The sequence below is a fragment of the Staurois parvus genome, unplaced genomic scaffold, assembly GCF_062004578.1.
Source record: "Staurois parvus isolate SC_StPar_1 unplaced genomic scaffold, SC_StPar_1.0 ptg000262l, whole genome shotgun sequence".
Taxonomy (NCBI): Eukaryota; Metazoa; Chordata; class Amphibia; order Anura; family Ranidae; genus Staurois; species Staurois parvus.
The window spans coordinates 8,581,611-8,606,807 of NW_028318058.1; the positions used below are offsets into that span (position 1 = coordinate 8,581,611).

The window sequence follows — 25,197 nt, forward strand, 5'->3', positions numbered from 1 at the left end:
CCTCCATGCTTTTCACATATGCTCACCTCACAGTTAAACCTCTAAATCTTAGGAGGTCTAGAAATGCCTAACACCTTCCTGCTTGGGCTATTGCAGATTGACTGGTCACTATACTGGCCCACTGCCAGTACCATGTACTCACTGTGACCAATCACAGCAGATCACATAACAATGGATGGCTCCCTTTCTTGCCATCCATTGTATACAATTGTGTTGCTAACTGTGATTGGTCAATCACAGCCAGGGCTGGGACAATGGGGGGGAGAGGGGCAGCTGCCCTGGGCGCAGTGTGGGAGGGGACACCAGGCTGCCAGCATGCTGAAGAATTTATCCACCATTCCATGCCTGACTTCTTTTGCCACTGAAAACAGAGCTGAAGCTGCGCCCAGGCACGTTGACAGACTCCAAAAAATCAGAAACTCTCTCCCAAGCTTGGGTTCCTGTCAGTCCTACTCCCCCCCCCCCTCCCCTTCTCTGGATCTGTGTGTCTGTAAGAGGATGTCTAGTAACAGCGGCACCAAGGGGGGCAGAGCAAACATGACAACATTATGCAGGCCATACATAGGTCGAATTCCAAACATTTTCTTTAAAAAATCAGAAATTTTGTGCATTTTGTAATCTGATGGTGCCACCAATGAGTTTTAGACCAACTAAGCCTAAAAATTTCACCTCATGTTCCTAATTTTTCATCGCCAAGAAATGAATTTTCTTTCCAGGTCAGAGCTCATGCTCATTTCTTTTTCAATTACATTTCTCATTTGATTCTCCCACCATTGATCAGAAATTCATTCACTTTTCAAAATACTTCCAACATGCCCAATCACTCAAATTCAATTTTCGCTCGAAAATCGGTCGATGCTGTGGCCCACTAATGGTGGGAAATTTGAGCGAAAATTGTACTATTTTTTAACATTCAGGATCATTGTTAATTGTAATAATGGCATAGTACAGTAATAGCAACATACAAAACAATACAAGGCAGTACAGAGCAACAACAGTATCTAAACACATGTAACAGGAGATACAAATCAAGGCAGTGCAACCATTCAAATGCAGGGAGAACAGAGACAGGGTTCACATAAAGGAGGGGGGGAGAAAACTCCCAGAAAAGGTATCAATTACACTGTCAAGGTCAATGCAACCAATTTAAAGAAAACATAAACAAGATAACCTGTTTATTGTGCCATTCACGGTTGCCAAACCTTATCATACTTTCCGCCCTGGTTTACACTAATGAGCAGTGGTCTATTTAGGTTTTGTTCTACCTTAGGCAACACAAAAATTGTGCGCCCCCCCAATGAGAGAGCGAGAGTTCAATGAGTGTGTGTGTGTGTATATATATATATATATGATTCTCTCTCTCTTCCCTCTCTCTCCCTCTCTCATCCTCTCTCTTCTCTCCCTTGCTCACTCTTCCCTCTCACTTTCCCTCTTCTCTCTCACTCTTCCCTCTGTCTCCCTTTCACTCTTTCCTCTCCCTCTTCCCTCTCTCTTTCCTCTCTCTCACTCTTCCTCTCACTCTTCCCTCTGTCTCCCTTTCACTCTTTCCTCTCCCTCTTCCCTCTCTCTTTCCTCTCTCTCACTCTTCCCTCTCTCTCACTCTTCCCTCTCTCTCTCCCCCCTCTTTTTCTCTTCCCTCTCCCTCTTCCCTCTCTCTTCCCTCTCTCTCACTCTTCCCTCTCTCCCCTCTTTCTCTCTTCCCTCTCACTCAGCCCTCTCTCTCTCGTCCCTCTCTATCTCTCTTTATCCCTATCTCTCTCTCCCCCCTCTCTCTTCCCTCTCACTCTCCCCCCTCTCTCTCTTCCCTCTATCTCTCCCTCTCCCCTCTCTCTCCCTTTCACTTGCGCCCCCCCCCTCTCTCTCTCCCTCTCACTCTACCCTCTCTCTTCCCTCTCTCTCACTCTTCTCCCCCCCTCTCTCCTCTCTCTCCCCTCTCCCTCTTCCATCTCTGTCCCTTTCACTCCCCCCTCTCTCCTCTCTCCTCTCTCTCTCTTTCTCTCTTCCCTCTCTCTCTCTCCCATCTCTCCCTCTTCCCTATCTCCCCTCTCTTTCTCTCTCTCTCTCTGTTCCATCTCACTGTTCCCCCTCTCTCTTCCCTCTCTATCTCCATCTCCCCTCTCTCTTCCCTCTCTCCTCCCCCCTCTCTCTCTCCTCTCTCTCTCTCTTCCATCTCACTGTTTCCTCTCCCCACCTCTCTCTCTCTTTTCTCTCTATTTCCCTCTCCCCTCTTCCTCTCTCTCTCTTCCCTCTCACCCTTCCCTCCCTCTCTCTTCCCATACTAGCATATATTCACCCAATTTCTCCTAGCAAATACCCCCCTTCCCAAAATCCCCATTACACTTCCTAGAAAAAGTGGAGAGGAAAGAGCCAAGAGGAGGTAGGGGGTGGTAATCATTGTGTGTGTGTGTACGCGCAGTCCCATATGATCTATCAGTGATCCTGTCTCATGTGCTCAGCGGCCACTCAGGAATACACCAGGGCACCCCCTTGATCTGGCCAGGTCAGTCTCTCCCTCCAGCAGCAGAAAGACAGCAGGAGGGAGAGGGGGAGAAACCATCTTTCAGCTGCTGGAGATACACAGGGCAGCGTTCTTCATCTGCCCTCCCCCATCACACCGATCCTCTTGCTGTCCAAGCCACCTACTGGACTATCGGTGGTATCCCTCTGATGGCAGCCCTGCAAGGGTCAGTCCGCAGCTGCTCACCAGGTCCCTTCTTCCGGGGAGTGGTGCTGCTCCTCTAAAAATTTACACCCTAGGCAAATGCCTTGTTTGCCTCACCGTAAATACACCACTGCTAATGAGGAGGGGGGGGGGGTGAGGAAGGTCCAATTACACAGTATCTCCTTTTTTACATAGTACAATAAGTAAAAAAGGAGCAATTTAGTATAGCAAGGCCTTTGCTCATCGTCCTGTATACCCAACAATGCAAGCTCAGGGGAGAGTGAGAGGGATAGCTGTAGACAGGTGTTGATACAGGTGACACCTCAATCCAGATTTGTCCCACTCTAGAACAGGCCCAGAACATAAGAAAACTAGAAAAGCTACAATTTCTGGGGAAATTGTGTGAAGTGTTCTTGCCTCCACCAGTAGTCTACAACTGGAGTGGGCGGAGTAACTGGGTGGAGTGGCTTGAGTAACTATTGTGTGTTTGGAGTGGCTGGAGTAACTGTGAAAAGGTTGGACTGGGCAGAGTAACTTTATGGAGTGGGCAGAGTAACTGTGTGGAGTGTTTGGAGTGAGTAAAGATAGTAAACATTACACTAACAAATTGATTGATCAAATTTAAAAAGTGCACATGGCAAGCTTGATAGAGTGAGAAATGAATTTCAACTTTTATTTTTCAGCTCACACTCCAGCTTTTGTCACTCTGCTGCCTGCTCACACACTTGGGTTCCTATGGCAACTCACTCTACAGCAAGGGCAGAGAAGAGCGGTTAAAAACAAACTGCTCTAACTTGCTCACTTCACTGGCAGTTGCCATCTTCAAACAGTTGTAGTTTAAAAAATTATAAAGCCTACACTGAAGAGCTTTATATTGTAAGAATCACAAGACCCAGACCTACATTTTGATGCATAGTATGTCTCTGAAATATTAAAAATGAAGGCACAGTCTGTCAGGGATCGCGGCGGCAAGTGACTCCGCGCATGCGCGGAGCACCGATCCATCCTATCCGACGGACTCTGAGACCTGTACGGCAGCGGCCGCGCATGCGCACTCGCGATCGCGGCCGCTCACCCGGCACCAATAGCAGGGCAGGGCGCACTATTTAAACCTGCCCTGCACTAACACCCATTGCCATATGGTCTCTTCTGTGTTCCTGTGTTCCTGTGATCCTAGATTTGTTGCTGACCCTGCCTGCACCTGACCACCGCTGACTTCTCCTGCTCTGATTCCCTGGCTAGTCTGACTTCTCTTCTGCATACTCCGTACCTGATCTGAACCCCTGTTGCCGACCCCTGCAAGTGACCTGACTATTCTTCCGCCTGCCGCCTTGTACTACGCTGACCCCACTGTTACTGACCCGGCTCGTTGACCACGCTTACTACTCTGCCATCCATCCATCCCGCTCGGATCCCGTCTTCCACCTCTTCACATCAGGCTCTCTACCTGCACATACCTCTGGCGGGTCCCGCTGCCACAGACGGGGGTACTCAGGGGTCGCGACCTGGTCCTTGTCTGCTCCAAGCCCATCCCCACCATCAGGGGCTCTGGTGAACAAGCAGACTGGGGCTTAGACTCCGCGCCCTGGGGAATCCTGTCCTGTGGACTGCTAGGGGCCCCGCTAGGTGGTTTATAACAGAACCATACGGCCATGACAGAGCCTGGAAGAGGACCATCCCCACTGGAAGACATATGTCGGCATTTGGCGACACTAATCCAATCCTAGTCCAATCGCTGCAGGAGGATTACACACACCTCGATGGCCGGATTCAGACTTTGGCCGCACCTGCGGCTCCATCCCAATGCTCGGGTTCCACCACGGCAGCAGGAGAACCAACAGAACCCCCCAGCAGGGCAGTATTCACGTTGCCTCCACCAGAGCCCCAAGTACCGTTGCCGGAACGCTTCAGCGGGGATCGAACAGGGCCTTCCGGAACGCCTGCCAGTTGTACTTTAGCCTACAGCCCCGGACATTTTCTTCTGAAACAGTGAAGGTGGGTTTCGTCATCTCCTTACTCCTGGATCAGCCCCAGGGCTGGGCCCACCGGCTGATGGAGACCCACGACCCCCACCTAGGGTCCGTGACCGACTTTTTCAACACGATGGCAGTCCTCTATGACGATCCGCAGCGGGCAGCATCCGCGGAATCGGCCCTGTATTCTCTCCGGCAAGGCCGCCGGGCAGTGGAAGAATATGTAGCTGATTTCAGAAGCTGGATGGGGGACACCTGGTGGAATGATGCCGCATTACGCCACCAGTTCCGCAGGGGTCTGTCTGAAACACTTAAAGATGAGTTAGCCAGGGTGGATCTGCCTGACTCTCTGGAAGATCTCATCACCCTGGTCATACAGATCGACCACAGACTGCGGGAACGCAGGTTAGAGAGGTCAAGCCCAGAACCAGGACCCTCATGGGAACTAGCCCGCACCCCGGTCCAAACCCTGCCAGAAAGAGATGCGAACTTGGATCCTGGGGGAACACCAATGCCTAGGCAATTCGGACGGGCACGGCCCTCACTATCAGTGGAGGAACGCCAGAGACGACGGGAGAACAACCTCTGTCTATACTGTGGGGGAACTGGTCATGTGGTGCGTTCTTGCCCAGCGAAATTGGGTAAGTGCACTTCCATTTTCTCTACCGTTTCCTCTAAACATAGTAATCATGCCAATTATGTAGCCATACTCGTGTCTTTTCTACTCCCAGGGAGAACCGTGTCAGCAACAGCAATTATCGATTCCGGGGCTTGTAGTTGCTTTATTGATCTAGATTTTGCCACCCAACAGAACATTCCTCTCCAGACCAGGGAACACGGGCTTAATATCTTTTTAGCAGATGGGTCACGTATTAAGTCAGGGCTGGTGGACCAGGAGACCCCACTTATCCGTACCACAGTGGGTAACCATCACCGGGAGCTCCTTCGTTTGGATGCTATCGCATCCCCTCTGTTTCCAGTTATCCTGGGACTCCCGTGGTTGCAGGCACACAACCCCCAAATTGACTGGAAGACGGGGTCTATCCAGTTTCCATCATCTTACTGCCAGGAACATTGTCACGCCCCAACCTCTGTGGTTCCCCAGTCGCTTTTCTGTATCGACGGGGACACCGAGCTTGTCCAGATCATTCCCCCGGCCTACCACGGCTACTTAGACGTTTTTAGTAAGCGGGGTGCTGACACTCTCCCTCCACATCGGGCCTATGACTGTCCTATCGACCTCCTACCCGGATCCGAGATTCCGTTCGGACGGATTTTCCCCCTATCAGAGCGAGAGTTGGAGGTACTCAAGGAGTACATTGACGAGAACCTTGAGAAGGGGTTTATCCGTCCCTCCACGTCACCGGCCGGGGCGGGAATCTTTTTTGTCGAAGAGAAAGACAAGTCCCTCAGACCCTGTATCGACTACCGTGACTCGAACAGGATTACAGTTAAGAATCGTTACCCCCTCCCTTTGGTCCCAGAACTGTTCCAAAGGTTAAAGACGGCAGCCATATTTACCAAGCTAGACTTGAGGGGCGCATATAACTTGGTGCGCATCAGAGAGGGGGACGAGTGGAAGACAGCATTCCGCACAAGATTCGGGCACTTCGAATATCTTGTCATGCCCTTCGGACTGTGCAATGCCCCAGCCACATTTCAGCATTTCATTAACGACATATTCCGAGATTATCTGGACGTTTTTGTGGTAGTATAACTGGATGACATCTTGATTTTTTCCCCTTCTCTGGAAGACCATAGGGGTCATGTCAGAAAGGTGTTGGAACGTTTACGCCAACATGGGCTGTATGCGAAAGCTGACAAATGCAGCTTTGAGCAGCACAGCATTGCATTTTTGGGGTTGGTCATCTCCACCACGGGGGTTGCGATGGATCCCCAGAAGGTCTCGGCAATCTTAGAATGGCCAGTACCCACAGACAAGAAGGGCATACAACGCTTTATAGGATTTGCCAATTTCTACCGGAAATTCATTAAGAACTTTTCAGGCCTAGTGTCTCCCATTACGCAGCTCACCAAACAGGGAACCCGTTTTCGATGGACGCCCGAGGCTCAAGCAGCATTTGAGACGTTGAAGAAACTGTTTACTACTGCCCCTATCCTTAGCCATCCTGACTCCTCCCTGCCGTACATTTTGGAAGTGGATGCTTCGGAGAACGCAATTGGGGCCATCCTGTCCCAACGGAAGGGAACCAAGGAAATTATGCACCCGGTAGCATTTTTCTCAAGGAAGTTGACGTCTGCAGAGAGAAATTATGATATTGGCGACCGGGAGCTTCTGGCTATCAAGACAGCGCTGGAGGAGTGGAGGTACAGTTGTGACCAAAATTATTCAACCCCCAATGCTGTAAAGGGGTTTAGGGACTATAGTGTACATTTGGAATTGTATTCAGAATCAAATCCTACAAGGACGTTGTAACTACCCAAATGCAACTAAAATGACATCAATTGTTTATGTAATACAGTAGTAAATGGTTCTTATGTGGTTTCTTCATTGCCACAATTATTCAACCCCTTAAAGACTACCACTCTGAAGAACAGAGGTTCATACAGGTGCTTTCCATCAGGTATTGAAAACACCTGTGGATGTCACCGAGCAGCAATCAAGCATAATAAGCACCAATTAGGCAGCTTTAAAATGACTGTGATACTCAGCTCCTTCTAGACATTTACTGGTGTGGTTACAAACATGGTGAAGGCAAGAGAATGGTCCAGGAAGACAAGAGAAGAGGTGATTTCTCTTCACAGGAAGGGCAATGGCTATAAGAAGATTGCAAAGATGTTAAACATACCAAGAGACACCTTAGGAAGCATCATTCGCAAATTCAAGGCAAAGGGCACTGTTGAAACGCTACCTGGTCGTGGCAGAAAGAAGATGCTGACTTCGACTGCTGTGCGCTACCTGAAGCGTAGAGTGGAGAGAAGTCCCCGTGTGACTGCTGAGGAACTGAGAAAAGATTTGTCAGATGTGGGTACAGAAGTTTCAGCCCAGACAATAAGACGCACACTGCGTAATGAAGGCCTCCGTGCCAGAACTCCCAGGCGTACCCCCTTGCTGTCTCCAAAGAATAAGAAGAGTCGACTGCAGTATGCCAAAAGCCATGTGGACAAACCACAAAAGTTGTGGGATAGTGTTCTGTGGACTGATGAAACAAAATTAGAACTGTTTGGGCCCATGGATCAACGCTATGTTTGGAGGAGGAAGAACAAGGCCTATGATGAAAAGAACACCTTGCCTACTGTGAAGCATGGTGGAGGGTCAATCATGCTTTGGGGCTGTTTTGCTTCTGCAGGTACAGGGAAGCTTCAGCGTGTGCAAGGTACCATGAATTCTCTTCAGTACCAGGAGATATTGGATGGAAACGTGATGCAGTCCGTCACACACCTGAGGCTTGGGAGACGTTGGACCTTTCAACAGGACAATGATCCCAAGCATACCTCCAAGTCCACTAGAGCATGGTTGCAGAGGAAAGGCTGGAACATTTTGGAGTGGCCATCGCAGTCACCAGACTTAAATCCGATTGAGAACCTCTGGTGGGACTTAAAGAAAGCAGTTGCAGTGCGCAAGCCTAAGAATGTGACTGAACTGGAGGCCTTTGCCCATGAAGAATGGGCGAAGATACCCGTAGATCGCTGCAAGACACTTGTGTCAAGCTATGCTTCACGTTTAAAAGCTGTTATAACTGTAAAAGGATGCTGTACTAAGTACTAAGATTGAATGTCACTTGGGGGTTGAATAAAACTGATAATGCTGTGAGCACAGAAAAGACATTTGTGGTTATTTCATTATAACTGTTATGTTATATTTGTCTGACCTACAAGTGCCTCTTTAATGTAAATGTAAGCAAGATGACTGAATGATCAAAAGCAATGTCAAACTGGCCAAAACACTCAATTTCAGTGGGGGTTGAATAATTTTGGTCACAACTGTATCTACTGGAAGGGGCCCTACATCCAATCTTGATTTTTACTGACCACAAGAATCTAGAATACCTGAGGACAGCCAAACGCTGAGACCACGCCAAGCAAGATGGGCACTCTTCTTCGCCAGATTCGCTTTCCACATCACGTACTGACCTGGGTCCAAGAATACAAAGCCACACGCTCTCTCACGTATGTTCAAAGACCCAGGAGAAGTTCCTCGACCAGACACCATCCTGTCCACAGGAAACTTCCTCGCTCTCCAGTCAGAGCTACGCTCCAGGCTTCAATCCGCATCCATAGGAATGCCAAGCCCACCTGGGGTATCTCTACAGATTAAGGAGGGTCTCTGTTGGAAAGAAGGGCGGATCATTGTACCTGAGGAGATCTGAACCTTAGTACTGGGGCACTGCCCCAGAGCATCCTCTAGCAGGTCATTTTGGAAACGCGAAGACTCTAGAGTTACTCCAGCGGACGTTCTGGTGGCCAAACATGGCGAAAGACTGTGAACTTTATGTGAGAACCTGCGCCACGTGTCAGAGAAACAAGCCCACCAGAAATAAGGCCTGGGGTCTACTACGACCATTGCCTATACCAGATTGGCCATGGCAGATGATCTCCATGGATTTTATAGTGGAGCTCCCACTATCTCAAGATCATTCAGTGATTTTCGTAATTGTAGATCGGTTGTCGAAGATGGCCCATTTCCTGCCGCTAAAAAATACACCCTCAGCTATGGAAACAGCACAGATTTTCGTGAAGGAGGTAGTGAAACTCCATGGTGTGCCAGAAGACATTGTCTCGGATCGAGGGGCCCAATTTACATCCAAGGTCTGGAAAGCACTATGCGAGGTTCTGGGAATCAAGCTGTCCCTTTCATCGGCCTACCACCCTCAGACGAATGGGCAGACAGAAAGGACAAACCAGACGCTGGAACAGTACTTGCGATGTTACACGTCTTTCCTCCAGGACGACTGGCTGGCACTCTTGCCATTAGCGGAGTTCGCGTATAATAACGCGAAGCACTCTGCTACGGGGCAATCCCCCTTCTTCGCTAATTACGGGTTTCACCCCACATTTTTACCTGACCTAATTCCGGAAAGCCCGGTCCCGGCTACGCAGAACATGCTAGAGTTTTTTTCCACCAATAACAAGGTGCTCCAAGAAGCCATGTCAAAGGCCCAAGAAGACAGTAAGAGGGCCTTCGACAGGAGAAGAAGAGGTGAATTGAGTTTGCAACCAGGAGACCAGGTTTGGCTAGCTACTACCAATTTGAGGATGTCTTGCCCCTCGAAGAAGTTGGGACCAAAATTTATGGGTCCATTCCGGGTGAAACGGAGGATCAATGAGGTGGCATATGAGCTGGCACTCCCAGGAAACTTCAAGATTCACCCAGTGTTTCATGTGTCGTTACTGAAACCAGCAACGCCAGATCCCTTCCCGGACTGAAGATCCAGGCCTCCTGAGCCTATAACCATTAACGAACAGGAAGAATTCGAGGTTGAGGCAATCATCGATTGCAGGAAAAGAGGCGGCCAGACACAGTTCCTAATCAAGTGGAGGGGCTATGGCCCTGAAGAGAATTCATGGGAACCGGCCCAAAATGTCCATGCCCCTAGACTGGTTCGGGAGTTCTATCGCAACCACCCACGGAGGAGAAGCCAGTTGGGCATCCGGAGGATGCCCATAGGGGGGGGCAATGTCAGGGATCGCGGCGGCAAGTGACTCCGCGCATGCGCGGAGCACCGATCCATCCTATCCGACGGACTCTGAGACCTGTACGGCGGCGGCCGCGCATGCGCACTCGCGATCGCGGCCGCTCACCCGGCACCAATAGCAGGGCAGGGCGCACTATTTAAACCTGCCCTGCACTAACACCCATTGCCGTATGGTCTCTTCTGTGTTCCTGTGTTCCTGTGATCCTAGATTTGTTGCTGACCCTGCCTGCACCTGACCACCGCTGACTTCTCCTGCTCTGATTCCCTGGCTAGTCTGACTTCTCTTCTGCATACTCCGTACCTGATCTGAACCCCTGTTGCCGACCCCTGCAAGTGACCTGACTATTCTTCCGCCTGCCGCCTTGTACTACGCTGACCCCACTGTTATTGACCCGGCTCGTTGACCACGCTTACTACTCTGCCATCCATCCATCCCGCTCAGATCCCGTCTTCCACCTCTTCACATCAGGCTCTCTACCTGCACATACCTCTGGCGGGTCCCGTTGCCACAGACGGGGGTACTCAGGGGTCGCAACCTGGTCCTTGTCTGCTCCAAGCCCATCCCCACCATCAGGGGCTCTGGTGAACAAGCAGACTGGGGCTTAGACTCCGCGCCTTGGGGAATCCTGTCCTGTGGACTGTTAGGGGCCCCGCTAGGTGGTTTATAACACAGTCGCAGTTTAGAAATTGCCCTTCAAATTTGAGGTGGCTAGAGTGGAGTTTCAATGAATGTCAATGGGCGCCATGAGTTGCAAACAAGTGGTCATATAGTGAAAACTATCATCTCATTAGGAGCATGCCCCGACGCTGCCAGGCATGCATACAAGCATGTGGGGGGCCATGCAAACTACTGAGTACCATTTTGAGTTGCTGCACTTAAATTTCAAAATGGACAAGCATGCTGCATCATTTTTTCACTTTAATTTTTGGGGTGTCTTTGAATTCAGTCCTCTGTAGGTTGATAATTTTAATTTCAATCAAATGATGGGGCATCCTTACGTTCCTAAACATTACCCAGTCCACGAAGTCTGTTTTTCTGTTTTTGATTATTTGGTCAGAGACATTCACACTAGTGGCTTATTGGAGGTAATTCTGTAGGGCTCTGGCAGTGTTCATCTTGTTCCTCCTTGCACAAAGGTTCCATCACTGCAAGGGTGGACATTTTTTTAATTTTATGGAGTTGGGATTTAAAATGTTATAATGAAACAGACATAGAAGACATCTGGGTCAGGCAGGTACAAAAATGATTTTTTTTTTGTATTTATGTAGGTGTTTGATGTACACTATATTACCAAAAGTCTAGTGATGAAACGCGTAGGAAGGAGCTTCAGACTGACGTCACTACGTTCCGATAGCAGCCGGCGTCTCCGGCTTTTGAGATGGCTTATGTAATGCTGCACCCAAATGAAATTTACGTTCTTTTGTCACACAAATAGAGCTTTCTTTTGGTGGTATTTGATCACATGTGCGATTTTTATTTTTCACGCTATAAACAAAAAAAGACCAAAAATTTTGAAGAAAAACAATATTTTTTACTTTCAGCTATAAAAAAATATATAGTAAACTCAAAGTTAGTTATAAATTTAGGCCAAAATGTATTCTGCTACATGTTTTTGGTAAATAAAATCCCAATCAGTGTATATTGATTGCTTTGTGTGAAAGTTATAGCATCTACAAACTATGGTATAGATCAGCAATGGGCAAACTACGGCCCGGCGGACCTTTTAATCCGGCCCGCGGATGTGGCTGTCAGGATGTGTGTATGCGGGGCAGCGTGACGAACGTGAGGGGAGGGGAGCTAGGCTCCTCTCACAGTCCGCCCTGAAGACCGGAACGGCGCGGGAACACGGCGAGAGGAAAGCGCGGAGCAAAGGTAAGTGAATTGACACAGGGGGGACTTGGGGACTTAATATGGGGGATGAATTAATATGGGGAATTAATTACTATAGGGGGGATGAATTACTATAGGGGGGATGAATTACTATAGGGGGGATGAATTACTATGGGGGATGAATTACTATATGGGGGATGAATTACTATGGGGGATGAATTACTATATGGGGGATGAATTACTATGGGGGATGAATTACTATATGGGGGATGAATTACTATGGGGGATGAATTACTATATGGGGATGAATTACTATATGGGGGATGAATTACTATATGGGGGATGAATTACTGTGGGGGATGAATTACTATATGGGGGATGAATTACTATGGGGGATGAATTACTATATGGGGGATGAATTACTATATGGGGGATGAATTACTATATGGGGGATGAATTACTATGGGGGATTAATTACTATATGGGGGATGGATTACTATGGGGGATGAATTACTATGGGGGATGAATTACTATATGGGGGATGAATTACTATGGGGGATGAATTGCTATATGGGGGATGAATTACTATATGGGGGATGAATTACTATGGGGGATGAATTACTATATGGGGGATGAATTACTATGGGGGATGAATTACTATATGGGGGATGAATTACTATGGGGGATGAATTACTATGGGGGATGAATTACTATATGGGGATGAATTACTATATGGGGGATGAATTACTATATGGGGGATGAATTACTATATGGGGGATGAATTACTATGGGGGATGAATTACTATATGGGGGATGAATTACTATATGGGGGATGAATTACTATATGGGGGATGAATTACTATGGGGGATTAATTACTATATGGGGGATGGATTACTATGGGGGATGAATTACTATGGGGGATGAATTACTATATGGGGGATGAATTACTATGGGGGATGAATTGCTATATGGGGGATGAATTACTATATGGGGGATGAATTACTATGGGGGATGAATTACTATATGGGGGATGAATTACTATGGGGGATGAATTACTATATGGGGGATGAATTACTATATGGGGGATGAATTACTATGGGGGATGAATTACTATGGGGGATGAATTACTATATGGGGGATGAATTACTATATGGGGGATGAATTACTATATGGGGGATGAATTACTATATGGGGGATTAATTACTATGCTTACTATGGGGGAATATTACTATACTTACTATGGATGACACATACACATCATTCATCTACTCTTGGTCCGGCCCCCGGGTCCAATATATGAATCCATTGCGGCCCTCAAGTCAAAAAGTTTGTCCACCCCTGGTATAGATACTGCAATTTACGCCATTTTTTTGCTATACAGCGCTGCGTTAGTTTAACGGATAATTGCGCGGTCATGCAATACGGTACATAAATTAAATTTATGTCCTTTTTTCACACAAATAGAGCTTTCTTTTGGTGGTACTTGATCGCCTGTGCACTTTTTATTTTTGGCGCTATAAACAAAAACATTTTTGAAGAAAAACAAACAATATTTTCTCATTTCGGTCATAAAAAATATCCAAAAAAACTAAAATTTTGCCATAAATTTAGGCTAAAATGTATTCTGCTACATGTTTTTGGTTAAAAAAATCCCAGTAAGTGTATATTTATCGCTTTGCGTGAAAGTTATAGCGTCTACAAACTATGGTATAGATAATGGAATTTACACAGCTTTTACTTTCTGACTGCTCATTACATTTCTTGAGGTGCTAAAATACCAGGATAGTACAAACACCCTCAAATGACCCCTTTTTGGAAAGTAGACACCCTAAGCTATCTGCTGAGAGGCATATTGAGTCCATGGAAGATTTATTTTTTTTCCACACGTTTCTGGAAAATGGCAAAAACATTAAATTACACAAAGTTGTCATTTAAATTATGTATTTCTTGCACAAGCCATGGGTATATGTGAAATTACACCCCAAAATACATTCTGATACTTCTACCGAGTATGGGAATATCACATGTGTGAGACTTTTTGGGAGTCTAGCCACATACAGGAGCCTGAAATCCAATGACCACTTTGAAAGCCTAAAGGTGCGTAACTTCCTCATTTCACTTCCTCAATACCTATCACAGTTTCGAAGGCCCAGACATGCCAGGATAGCACTAAACCCCCCCAAATGACCCCTTTCTGGAAAGTAGACACCCCAAGGACTTTAAATAGAGGCATGGTGAGTATTTTGCAGATCTCATTTTTTCTCACAAGGTTTTGAAATAGAAAAATAGAATAGAAAAAATATGTTTGTGGTTTTTTTCTTCATTTTCCAAAAACTTGTGGCAACAAATGAGATCTGCAAAATACTTACAGTGCTTCTTATCAATATTCCTTGGGGTGTCTACTTTCCAAAAAGGGATCATTTGGGGGGTTAGGTGCTATCCTGGCATTTCAGGGCCTCCAAAACTGTGATAAGTAGTAAGGAAGTGTAATGAGGAAATAAAGCCCTTTAAAAGCCTGAAGGTGCTTATTAGATTTTGGGGTCCTGTACTTGGCTAGACTGCCAAAACGTCTCTCACATGTGCTACCCCCATACTCGGGAGAAGTAGCAGAATGTATTTTGGGGAGTAATTCCACATATACCCATGGCATGTGTGAGCAATAAATCATTTAAAAAATTTTTTTTTCATTTTTCAAAAACTTGTAGTAAAAAAATAAATTCTTCTATTGATTCAACATGCCTGTCAGCAAATAGCTTGAGGTGTCTACTTTCCAAAAAGGGGTCATTTTGTGGGGTGGCGGCGTTTTATGCCCAGCATTAGAAGTTAATGCCACACATCACTCTTCTAACAACCTGAAGATCAAGCCTTTTCTGACACTTTTTGTTCACATGAAAAAAATCTGTATTTTTTGCAAAGATATTAATTTTAACCCCCAAACATTATATATTTTTATTAAAGCAGACACCCTAGTGAATAAAATGGTGGGTACTACAATTTTGTATGGCACATAGTACTCATGCAGCAATTTTTCAAAAGCAAATTTTTTTTAAAAATACACTTTTTTTACTTTTAATGCACAAAAACACAATATATTGGCCAATTATTTGGTAAAATATAAAAGATGATGGTATGCCGAGTAAATAGATACCAAACATGACATGCTTTAAAACTGCGCATGCCCCGTGCAATGGCGACAAACTGCATACATTTTTAATATCCATAGGCAACTCTTTAAAAGCCTTTAAAAGCTTCCATTTTAGATTTACAGAGGAGGTCCAGTGTTAGAATTACTGCCCTTGATCTGACATGCACGGTGATACCTCACATGTATGGTGCAACCGCTGTTTACATAGGGCTTGTGCACACAGGTGTGCGCGCATGGGAGGGGCAAGTTTTATTTTTAAGTTATTTTGATTTTTTTTATTATTTTTACACTGTACCTTTCATTTTTTTTTTATCACTTTTAATGCTATCACAGGGAATGCAAATATCCCCTATAACTTCAATGGGCATTGTCATATATTCTTTTTTCAGAAATCTGGGGTCTATCAGACTCTAGATATCACCTCTTCCCTTACATTATCTAATCAAACCAAAATCGGTGTGATCAGATGCTTTCCCAATTTACAAATGGCGCTGTTTATATCCTGCAAAACTGAAGTGATGAAATGCTTGTAGCTTCTGGTTTCTTAGGCTATAGAGATGATTGGCACCATTCTTGTCTCCAATCAGCTCTCTGGTCAGCTGGCAGAAACACCGGCTGCATTCTCAGGTTGCGCCATACTGCCCGAGAAGGTCGTGAAAGGAAGCGGGGGAGGGGGGGGGCATCATCTCCCACTGCTTGTAAAAGCAATCCTGCAGCTAATTAGCCACTAGGATTGCTTTTATATGAAAGCCGATCGCTGGCTGAAAGAAATTATACCAGGATGATGCCTGCAGCTGTAGGCATCATCCTGGTATAACCATTCAAAGACCAGTGATGTACCAGTACATCGCTGATCCTTGTTGGGTATTTATGCTATGTTCATTTTTTTTTGGATGCAGCCTGTGGACTGTACTCGAAGACATATTCTGGCCTGCCCTCCTTTCCTCACCAATTCCCTAAATAAAGTATCTATCTTCCTGAACCACTTTCCTGTGATCCATACAGGTGAATTATGTAAATTTCAATGACAAGGGCACTCAGTTATTCAAAATATATGTTTTGGGGTTTGCTGTTAATTTTATTCCTAAGTACCTTAAAATTTCCACTACCTGTAGGTGCCTAGCACCCTCAGGTACTATCTCTATCCGTGAGTCCAGTGGAAGCAAAATAGATTTTTCCCAGTTTATGGTTAATCCAGAAAAGGAGCCAAAAGACTTTATAATATCCATTACTACCGTTAGTGAATGCCCTGTATCCCCCAGGAACAAAAGTATGTAATCCGCGTACAGGGAGATTTTTTTACACAACCTTCCCCCTACAGAAACCCCTTACCTCCCTCACTGCTTTGATAGAAATAGCCAGAGGTTCCATAGCCAACGCAAATAGCAGTGGCGACAGATGGCATCCCTGTCTTGTCCCTCGTGCCAATAAAAAATACTCTGATAACCCATTGTTAATTCTTACCCTTGCCTTGGGGGTATAAAGCAGCCGCACCCACTTCATAAACATCGGGCCGAATTTAAATGCCAACATTACCTGCCACAGATAACTCCACTCCACGCTATCAAATGCTTTGTCAGCATCTAAGGAGAGAATAGCTCTCAATCCCTCCTCTTCCATTGGAATTTGCAAATTTAAAAATACTCTCATAATATTCAAAGCTGTGGATCTACCTGGGATAAACCCAGACTGATCTGTGTGAATCAATGTATGTACTATCTTTCCTAATTTAGTGGCTAACACGTTTGCTAACAACCTAACATCCACACACAGCAAGGATATTGGTCTATACAATGAGGGCTGCAGGGGATCCTTTCCCTCCTTATGTAATAATTATGGTTTCTGTCACAGACATTGGCAATACTCCCATCTCAAACTCCCCATTTAACACCTGTAGGAGCTCTGGAAGTAAAACTTCCCCATATTGTTTACATATATCTGCTGATAACCCATCTGGTCCTGGAGTTTTATGATTGGCGGAAGTTAAAACTGTGTTTCGCAGTTCCTCTATAGTGACAGGGGCTTCCAACATATCTCTATCCCCTTTTGAAAGGGTTGGGATTTCTAGACCTTGGATACATTTTTTCATATCCGTGTTCCCCTTCCCTATTTTAGAGTTATACATATCTGAAAGATAATTTTTTAAAACATCTATAATCTCATTTGGACACATAGTGAACCTCCCAGTCCCGGTCCCAATTGACGTCACCATATTTGCCGTGCCCTCTTGAGTCCTAGCTAGGAGGGCCAACATGCGCCCTTTATTCTCTCCTTCTTCATATCATTGTTGTTTCATAAAAAGCTTTTCTTTTCAGCCCTTGTCAAGGAAATTTTACTATATATCTGTTGCATTTCATTCCATCTCTCCAAATTGTCCTTAGTTGGCTCTTCTATATACATTTTCTCAGCTTCTATCACTCCTTTCATAATTGACAGTTTCCAATCCCTATTAGTTTTTTTTAATTTAGAGATCTGCTCAATTATAAGCCCCCTACAATACACTTTAAGTGCATCCCACACCACATTTTGGAGCGATGAAGCCCTATTATCTTTTAGAAAATCACCCAGGGCTTTATTCATATGCTCCTCAGCTGTTATTAATTGTAACCAATAGGGGTTTACCTTCCATTCCCTTTGTTGTTGATAACGATCCAACCTTATTGTCAAAATCAACGGAGAATGGTCTGATAGACCTCTAGCCTCATACCTTATATCAATTATTAAGGGCATCATACTGTAACTCCCCAGTGCTAAATCTATCCTGGAGAGCGACAAATAGGTGCCAGAACAGCATGAAAACATTTGATCCTTTGGATGTCATTCTCGCCAAATATCTCTCAACCGTGACTCCATAATCACCCTATATAGTAGAGTGTAGGTATTCTGTCCTGTTCATCAATATACATAATGTACCTGCTAATACACAAATACATAGCGTCCACCATTATTGATTTTTATCTGTTTTTTTTTTCACAATTTTCAGTAGTTTTTGCTTTCTTTAACAAAAATATAAAAAACCTAGTGGTGATTAAATACCATCAAAAGAAAGCTCTATCTGTCTCAAAAAAATGATAAAAATTTCATATGGCTACAGTGTTGCGTGACCGCGCAATTGTCATTCAAAGTGCGACAGCGCTGAAAGCTGAAAATTGGCCTGGGCAGGAAGGGGGTGAAAGTGCCCGGTAGGCAAGTGGTTAATATATTTCAACAGGTCAGTCATTTCAGACAAAGTAGATTTACACCCATTCACTGCCACCAATAATTTTCTCAATGACGGTTCCTCTATCATTGAGACTTCCAAAGTAGACTGATTCGGCATTCCTGCTGTAGTTGGAGTGCAGGGCACTAATGCCAATTTAGGGGAGCCGCTATATAAACTAGGGCCTTTAGAAGATGTTAATGGTGAAGATGACTGTCTAGATTATTTGCACATTTCCAGTTTTATGGGGCGGATTGTATGAATTATGTGCAAATCATTCTAATTTTGCTGCCACTTCTTTACTTTTATCTTTTACTGTGCATTGTACTTGTGTACCACTGGCCTCCTGAACCACATCTCCCTTTTCCTTGTCATTTTCTCCTATTCATACATAGTTTAAGATGGCATACTGCTTCTCGTTTAACACTGCACAGTCCACCCTTCCAGATAAACTAATATCACCTCTTCACTGGTCTTCAATTTATCCACCAGTCTCCTCTCCAATCCCTCCACCTCTGCCGGCTTACCGCTCTCTCACCTCCTCCCAGCTGAAGTGACAGGAGCCAAGGGAAGATGAAGTGAGTCCTCCAGCGGGATCCACGGAGCTGGTCTGAAACTGAGCTCACTGCCAGTCCTTCTCCCACCATGCACCAGGCCAGACCACGGGTCTCCGGACAGCAGGATGGGTCCTCATGAGAAGGACTACTAAGACCGCCTGGGACCCCGGAGAACCAACAGCCACTCTCCCGCTTGCATCCATCCACATCTCCTGGTCCTGGCGTCTTCCTCTGCCCAGCCCAACCCACCAAACACAGTCCGAGCTTAGGGAGTCCCTCTGGCCACTCTTCTATAGACACAGCCGGCTAGCGATTAGGATGGAGGAGCCCAGGTGAACTGTGTATGTCCGCTCACATCGGCGTTAGGCCACGCCCCGAATAGAAAGCTAATTTTTTTATTGTTATGGTTAAAGTAGACCTCACAAGCTCCTAAGAAAAAGAATTACAACAAATAGTAAAAGTTTCTTATTATAGAGTCCAGTCCAAGAGGTGTTCACTTAGACAATAGTGATGTCCCATAGCCTAACTAACAGGCAGTATTTCTCAATGCAAGGCCCTCTTCAAGGGTTAGGAATAATGAGAAGTTTATTTTAGTGGTAAGTAGAGTTTTAAGAATCTGGTGGTTGATAGGAATCAGCCTATGTCTACAGCCCATAATGTCCTTGATTATTTTCCCACCAGGCCTGGGAGAAATAAAGCTCCAGACACCAAAGCTAAATCTCTGAAAGTTTAATGCATGACAAGAACTGTTATACAGAACGCAGTGGGTGTTGCTTAATCTTAGGATGACCAATGAAACATTCCATTCTTATCAATATAGTTACATGAAGAACAGAAACTGAGGGATACCATATAAGGTAGTTCCATTTACAGTGAAATATAACTATTTTCACAAAACGAGAAAGAAGTTACAAGTGAAACTAACTTGTTCATACATCTAAAATGGAGGCATTATACAAAATGGATGACAGTTAATAAGACATATTTCCTTACAGTGGTGAAAGGATTCATTCTTAGGGTTTGTCTAATAAATAGGCTAAGGATAGGTGTGAATACATTGGGAGGACTAAATGTTTTAGCCCTTGGAAGATGGTTCTCATCAAGGCACGAGGACAGGAAGACCCTGGTCTTCTCACGAACCATGAATGTTGCAGTTGGAATTATATTTATCTTTTCTCTGATCTGTACCCGTGATCTTGTCTTAAACAGCCATGGAGTATGCCACTGAGACAGATGGTGTGGTTGGATTTTTGCAGTACTAGAAAAGTCCTAACTGGCAGTATTAAACTAACTACAAGCACACAGCAGACACACAGCCATAACCACAAAGTGTCTTAACCAAAAGCAAAAGGATACAAGTACAGACAGACAATGTCAAGAGCCAAAGCTAATAAATAAGACACACAGAATTAAGAGCCAAATCCAATACAAACAGACAGAATCAGAAGCCAAAGCCAATACAGGTCAGACGCAGAAACCAATTTGGCCTAGCAGCTTGAGCCAGTACAAACTAAGACAATGTACCAGCACTAGTAAGGACAGGGAAAATACCCAAAGCTTGTGATTTCTTAGTATCATTATACGTTGTAATATTTATCGGCATCAGCAGGTTTTAACATTAAATTATCCAGCCTGTTTTAAATTACATTTCCCAGCTACTATTATAATATTACTTCTAGCTTTATGTTATACTATCCCCTAGCAACCAATGGTGAAACAGCACAACAAAGAATCTAGTAACCCCTGTTATCCTTCAGCTGGTGTGTTTCCTTGTGAGTATTTCCTGTGTTTCCTCTGTGTGTACTGACAAAGAAATAAACCTGAAAATTTTATAAAAATTCATATTTAGACTCTTTTAGGCCTGAATATCAATGGTAAACATAGTTTTTTCTGTATCATAAATCAATATAGGTTCTTTTTAGGAAGTTACTGAGGAATGTGTGAATGTTTTTTGGCCATGGCCATCTGGTAAGAAGGCAATGGGTTATGTCAAAGGTTATCTTGTACCTGGCCTTATTTATGTTATTATTTATTTATTACGGGTACACTAGATTGCCAAAAGTATTGGGACGCTTGCCTTTACATACACATGAATTTTAATGGCATCCCAGTCTTAGTCCGAAGGGTTCAATATTGAGTTGGCCCACCCTTTCCAGCTATAACAGCTTCAACTCTTCTGGGAAGGCTGTCCACAACGTGTAGGAGTGTGTCTATGGGAATGTTTGACCATTCTTCCAGAAGCACACATTTATGAGGTCAGGCACTGATGTCAGACGAGAAGGCCTGGCTTGCAGTCTCCATTCTAATTCATCCCAAAGGTGTTCTATCGGGTTGAGGGCAGGACTCCATGCAGGCCAAGTTCCTCCACCTCAAACTCGCTCATCCCTGTCTTTATGGATCTTGGTTTGTGCACTGGTGAACAGTCATGTTGGAACTAATATGAAGGCCACATGAGGTTTGGAGGTCTTTAGCTATTGACTCTGCAGACAGTTGGCGACTTCTGTGCCCTGTGTGCTTCAGCATGACCCGGATCTGGCATTTTACATGGCCTATCACTTTGTGGCTAAGTTGCGGTTGTTCCCAGTTGTTTCCACTTTGTTACAATACCACTAACAGTAGACCGTGGAATATTTGGTAGCAAGGACATTTCACAGATGGACTTATTATACAGATGGCAACCTATCAGTGTACCACGCTTGAATTCACTGAGCTCCTCAGAGTGACCCATTATTTCACAAATGCTTGTGGAAGCAGTCTGCATGTCTAGGTGCTTGATTTTATACACCTGTGGCCATGGAGGCGATTGGAACACCTGAGTATGATTTGGAGGGGTGCTCCAATACTTTTGGCAATATAGTGTACTTATATATTGCCATTAACTTTTGCAATGCCTTACATATTTTTATTACACATTCACATCAGTCCCTACCCTCAAGGAATATACAATCTAAGGTCTCTAACTCAAATTCACACATACTAGGGCCAATTTAGACAGAAGCCAATTAAGCTACCAGCAAGTCTTTAGACTGTGGGTGGAAATACACGCAGGCACAGAGAGAACATGCAAATTCTAGGCAAGTAGTACCATGGTTGGGATACGAACCGACAACCCTAGTGCTGCTAGGCGGAAGTGCTAATCACTTAGCCACTGTGCTGCCCATGTGCTGCCTTGTTGTTTGTTTGGTGTGCCATCCCATGCTTAGCACGCTGCTTTGATTAGGTATGCTGAAAAACTTAACCTGTTAACCAATTATATATTTGATATATGGTTAGCAAATATACAGTATACTGTTTAGAAAAGTATATACAGTACAGTATATGAACTTGCTAAAATACATGCACACGTCACTCACTTTTTATTGAAAAGAATACTGAGAAGAGGAGGAGCAGAAAGCATGAGCGGGGGATCTGAGCAAAGGAGGATCCAGTAGGAGACCCGTGGTACATGGCTTAAGTGGCCTGTGGCATGCATATTTGGAGAGGTGACACTTAAACAAATGTTTTCAGAAACTTACTTGTCTGAGATGTCGCACTACCTCCTTAGGGGTTGCTGATGAATTCACCCCTTATAGTCTTGCACAGCCAGGTATTCAGCAATCTTCATGCAAGCTTGCTTCAGATTCAGAAACTAGTCCTTGAGCTTTTGTTTTGTTGTTTATTGAGGAGATTTAGAACTGGGATAGGGCAAGAGGGGTTTAGGATGCCCAAGGGAACCGATAACTGAGGACAACCTTCCTGGAACTATTCACAAGCTTCTCTTCTGCAACACAGTCTCTTTTGGAGAGCTAGCCAGCATCTCCTTGATGTACCACCCCAGACCCTAGATGAACTTCTCCTTACCAAGCAGTCTGGAGGTCTTTTTCTAAGCAGGGGATCTAGCTCCTGTCCCTTTTAATAGGTGAACAGTCACTAGTAGGGGGCTAATCTGGTTTCCTACCAGAGTGCTCTTTCCCCTAACCGCCCAGGGGGTGCAGGTGTACTCACTCAGATCCTCTCCTGTACCAGGGCTTCTGCTACCAGGGCTATACGCTGGGCTGCTCCTTCCTTGCCATACAGGTGGTCCTCCCTCAGGGGGCCAACGAGCTCCACGTTTTCCTCCTCTCCAGTTCCAGGTTTGCAGGCAGGCCCCATTCCACTAGGCCTCCTGGCAGCATTCCTCCTCCAGCCTCACATCTTCCTCTCCACACTCCTCTCCTTCTTCCACCCGACTCCTGCCATTGAGCAGGCTCCAGCACTTTTTAAGGGAGTCCAGCCCCTTGCCAAGCCTTCTATTGGGGATTGGCTGAGGTCCCTCAAGAGTGCAGCCAGCCACTCCTCAGGCCCACCTACTGCCTCCAAAGCCCTCCTCCAAAATACTCAGAACAGAGGAAAATTCCAAAGGGGCTGACTTGTAGAGCCTCCCAGCCCTGACCACAATTTGACCCCTAGCTATTACTCCTGAGCTGCTTTTCAGCTCCTGTCTAACCATTAGGATCTAGCTCTGCCTAGCTAAATTAGGAGAGTGCTACAGAGATATAGGAATAGCCTGGTTAGCAAGAACGCACTGCAATGTTAAAATAAATAAAAATACAATTAGAGTCAGAAAGAGACATTGGAGCTGCTGTTAGTACATGGTGGTTGTTTGGACTAACAATTATTCAATATTAAAATGTTCCTGTATATGCAGCAATACACTTCCATTAGCTAAATTAAAAGTTCTAGCCTGCGGATTATCTGCTTTATATTCACTTTTAAGTTTGCTTTGTCATCTTTTCTCTGAGCTGTACCAGTGACCTTGTCATAAACAGCCATGCAGTATGCTGCTCAGTTATACATTTTGTAAAAGATTTCTGTGCTCACACTGAAAATACAGAAACACTCCAGTGACTTAAGTCGCTACAGAAGGAAAAAGATAATATAAATCAGACTCTGACATTTACCTCTTTAATTAGCATTTGGCTGATTTTCAAACCTGTTGGCTGTACATATTTTGGAGCCAGTCCCAGAGAACAGTTTTATAGACAGGTAATAATATTAAAATATATTCAGAATGAATATCAGTAAATTTAAGTATCTAAATGTTCACATACAGAACACATTATTCCAAATAAGCCCCCTAAAAAACAATACGAAATAATATAAAGTTTATTCTTACAGAGGAATCTAACCACAACGTACAAAGCCATCCACAACATCACTACCAGTTACGTCACAACCTCATCTGCAGATATAAATGTGCAAATATTTATATTTACAAAAATATGCAGATATGCCTAAACTGTTCTCTCCACTCCTTCCAAGACCAAGTTACCTCCTCCCACACTCGCCTCCAGACTTCTCCAGAGCCTTCCCGTCCTCTGGAACTCCCTGCCCCAGTATGTCTGGTCAGCTCCTACCCGCTCCGCTTTCCAGCGATCCATGAAAACTCATTTATTCAAGGAAGCCTACCCCACCTCTACATAAGAACTGTACTTGAGTCACCTCCATCTGATCATCCTCTGCAGCTAATATCTTTTTTACCACCTTCCCCTCCTTTTAGATGTTAAGCTCCATGATTAGGGCCCTCCTATTCCTTCTGTATTGAACTGTATTGTACTTGTACTGCCCCCCCCCCCCCCTTTATATTGTAAAGAGCCTCATAAACTGTTGGTGCTATATAAATCCTGTATAATAATATTAATTAAGATTTTTAAAGCAGAAGCATAAACATATGAAATGAAAACAGCTAAAATTACAGGAACACCACAGAAATAGGGGTATACCTTCATGTTGTCATTATGTGAATTTTGATCTTCCACGTTTTGTTTTTATGAAGCTTCCAAGTGACCTTTACTTGAATATCATTGTTGTTCAAAGTCTCTATAACTGTTAGTTGCAAGTTATTCCTCATCTAGAGTCAATGATCAAAATAAAAGAAGTATAGACATTTTGTCCTAGGCACACCAGAATGCTAATGTCCTCTTTTACAAGTTTAGCCTTTTCTATCATGTAATTATTTTAGTAAAACTTTCTGCTTGAATGTACTATTGGAGGTTGAATATTATATGATTTCTAAGTACATCTATTGTTTAACTGTACATTCCATCAACCAGTAGAGAAAAAGGGATGGTTTCAGGTTTTCTGAACAGTTGAGACCATTCTAACTTTTCTGAACATCCAATTGCACCCTCTTTCTCTTACAGTTCTGAAATAT

At 44.7% G+C, this 25,197-nt stretch overlaps 1 long non-coding RNA gene across 2 annotated transcripts in view; it reads right to left on the reverse strand.

The window, feature by feature from the left end:
- The window catches only part of LOC149459383 (uncharacterized), a 187,892-nt gene extending 164,530 nt beyond the window's left edge, over nt 1–23,362 (reverse strand). For both annotated transcript variants that reach the window (XR_016313292.1, XR_016313291.1), the window contains exon 1: nt 22,541–23,362. This is a non-coding gene — a long non-coding RNA (uncharacterized LOC149459383). The remainder of the gene's footprint in view (nt 1–22,540) is intronic.
- Nucleotides 23,363–25,197: the final 1,835 nt, after the last annotated feature.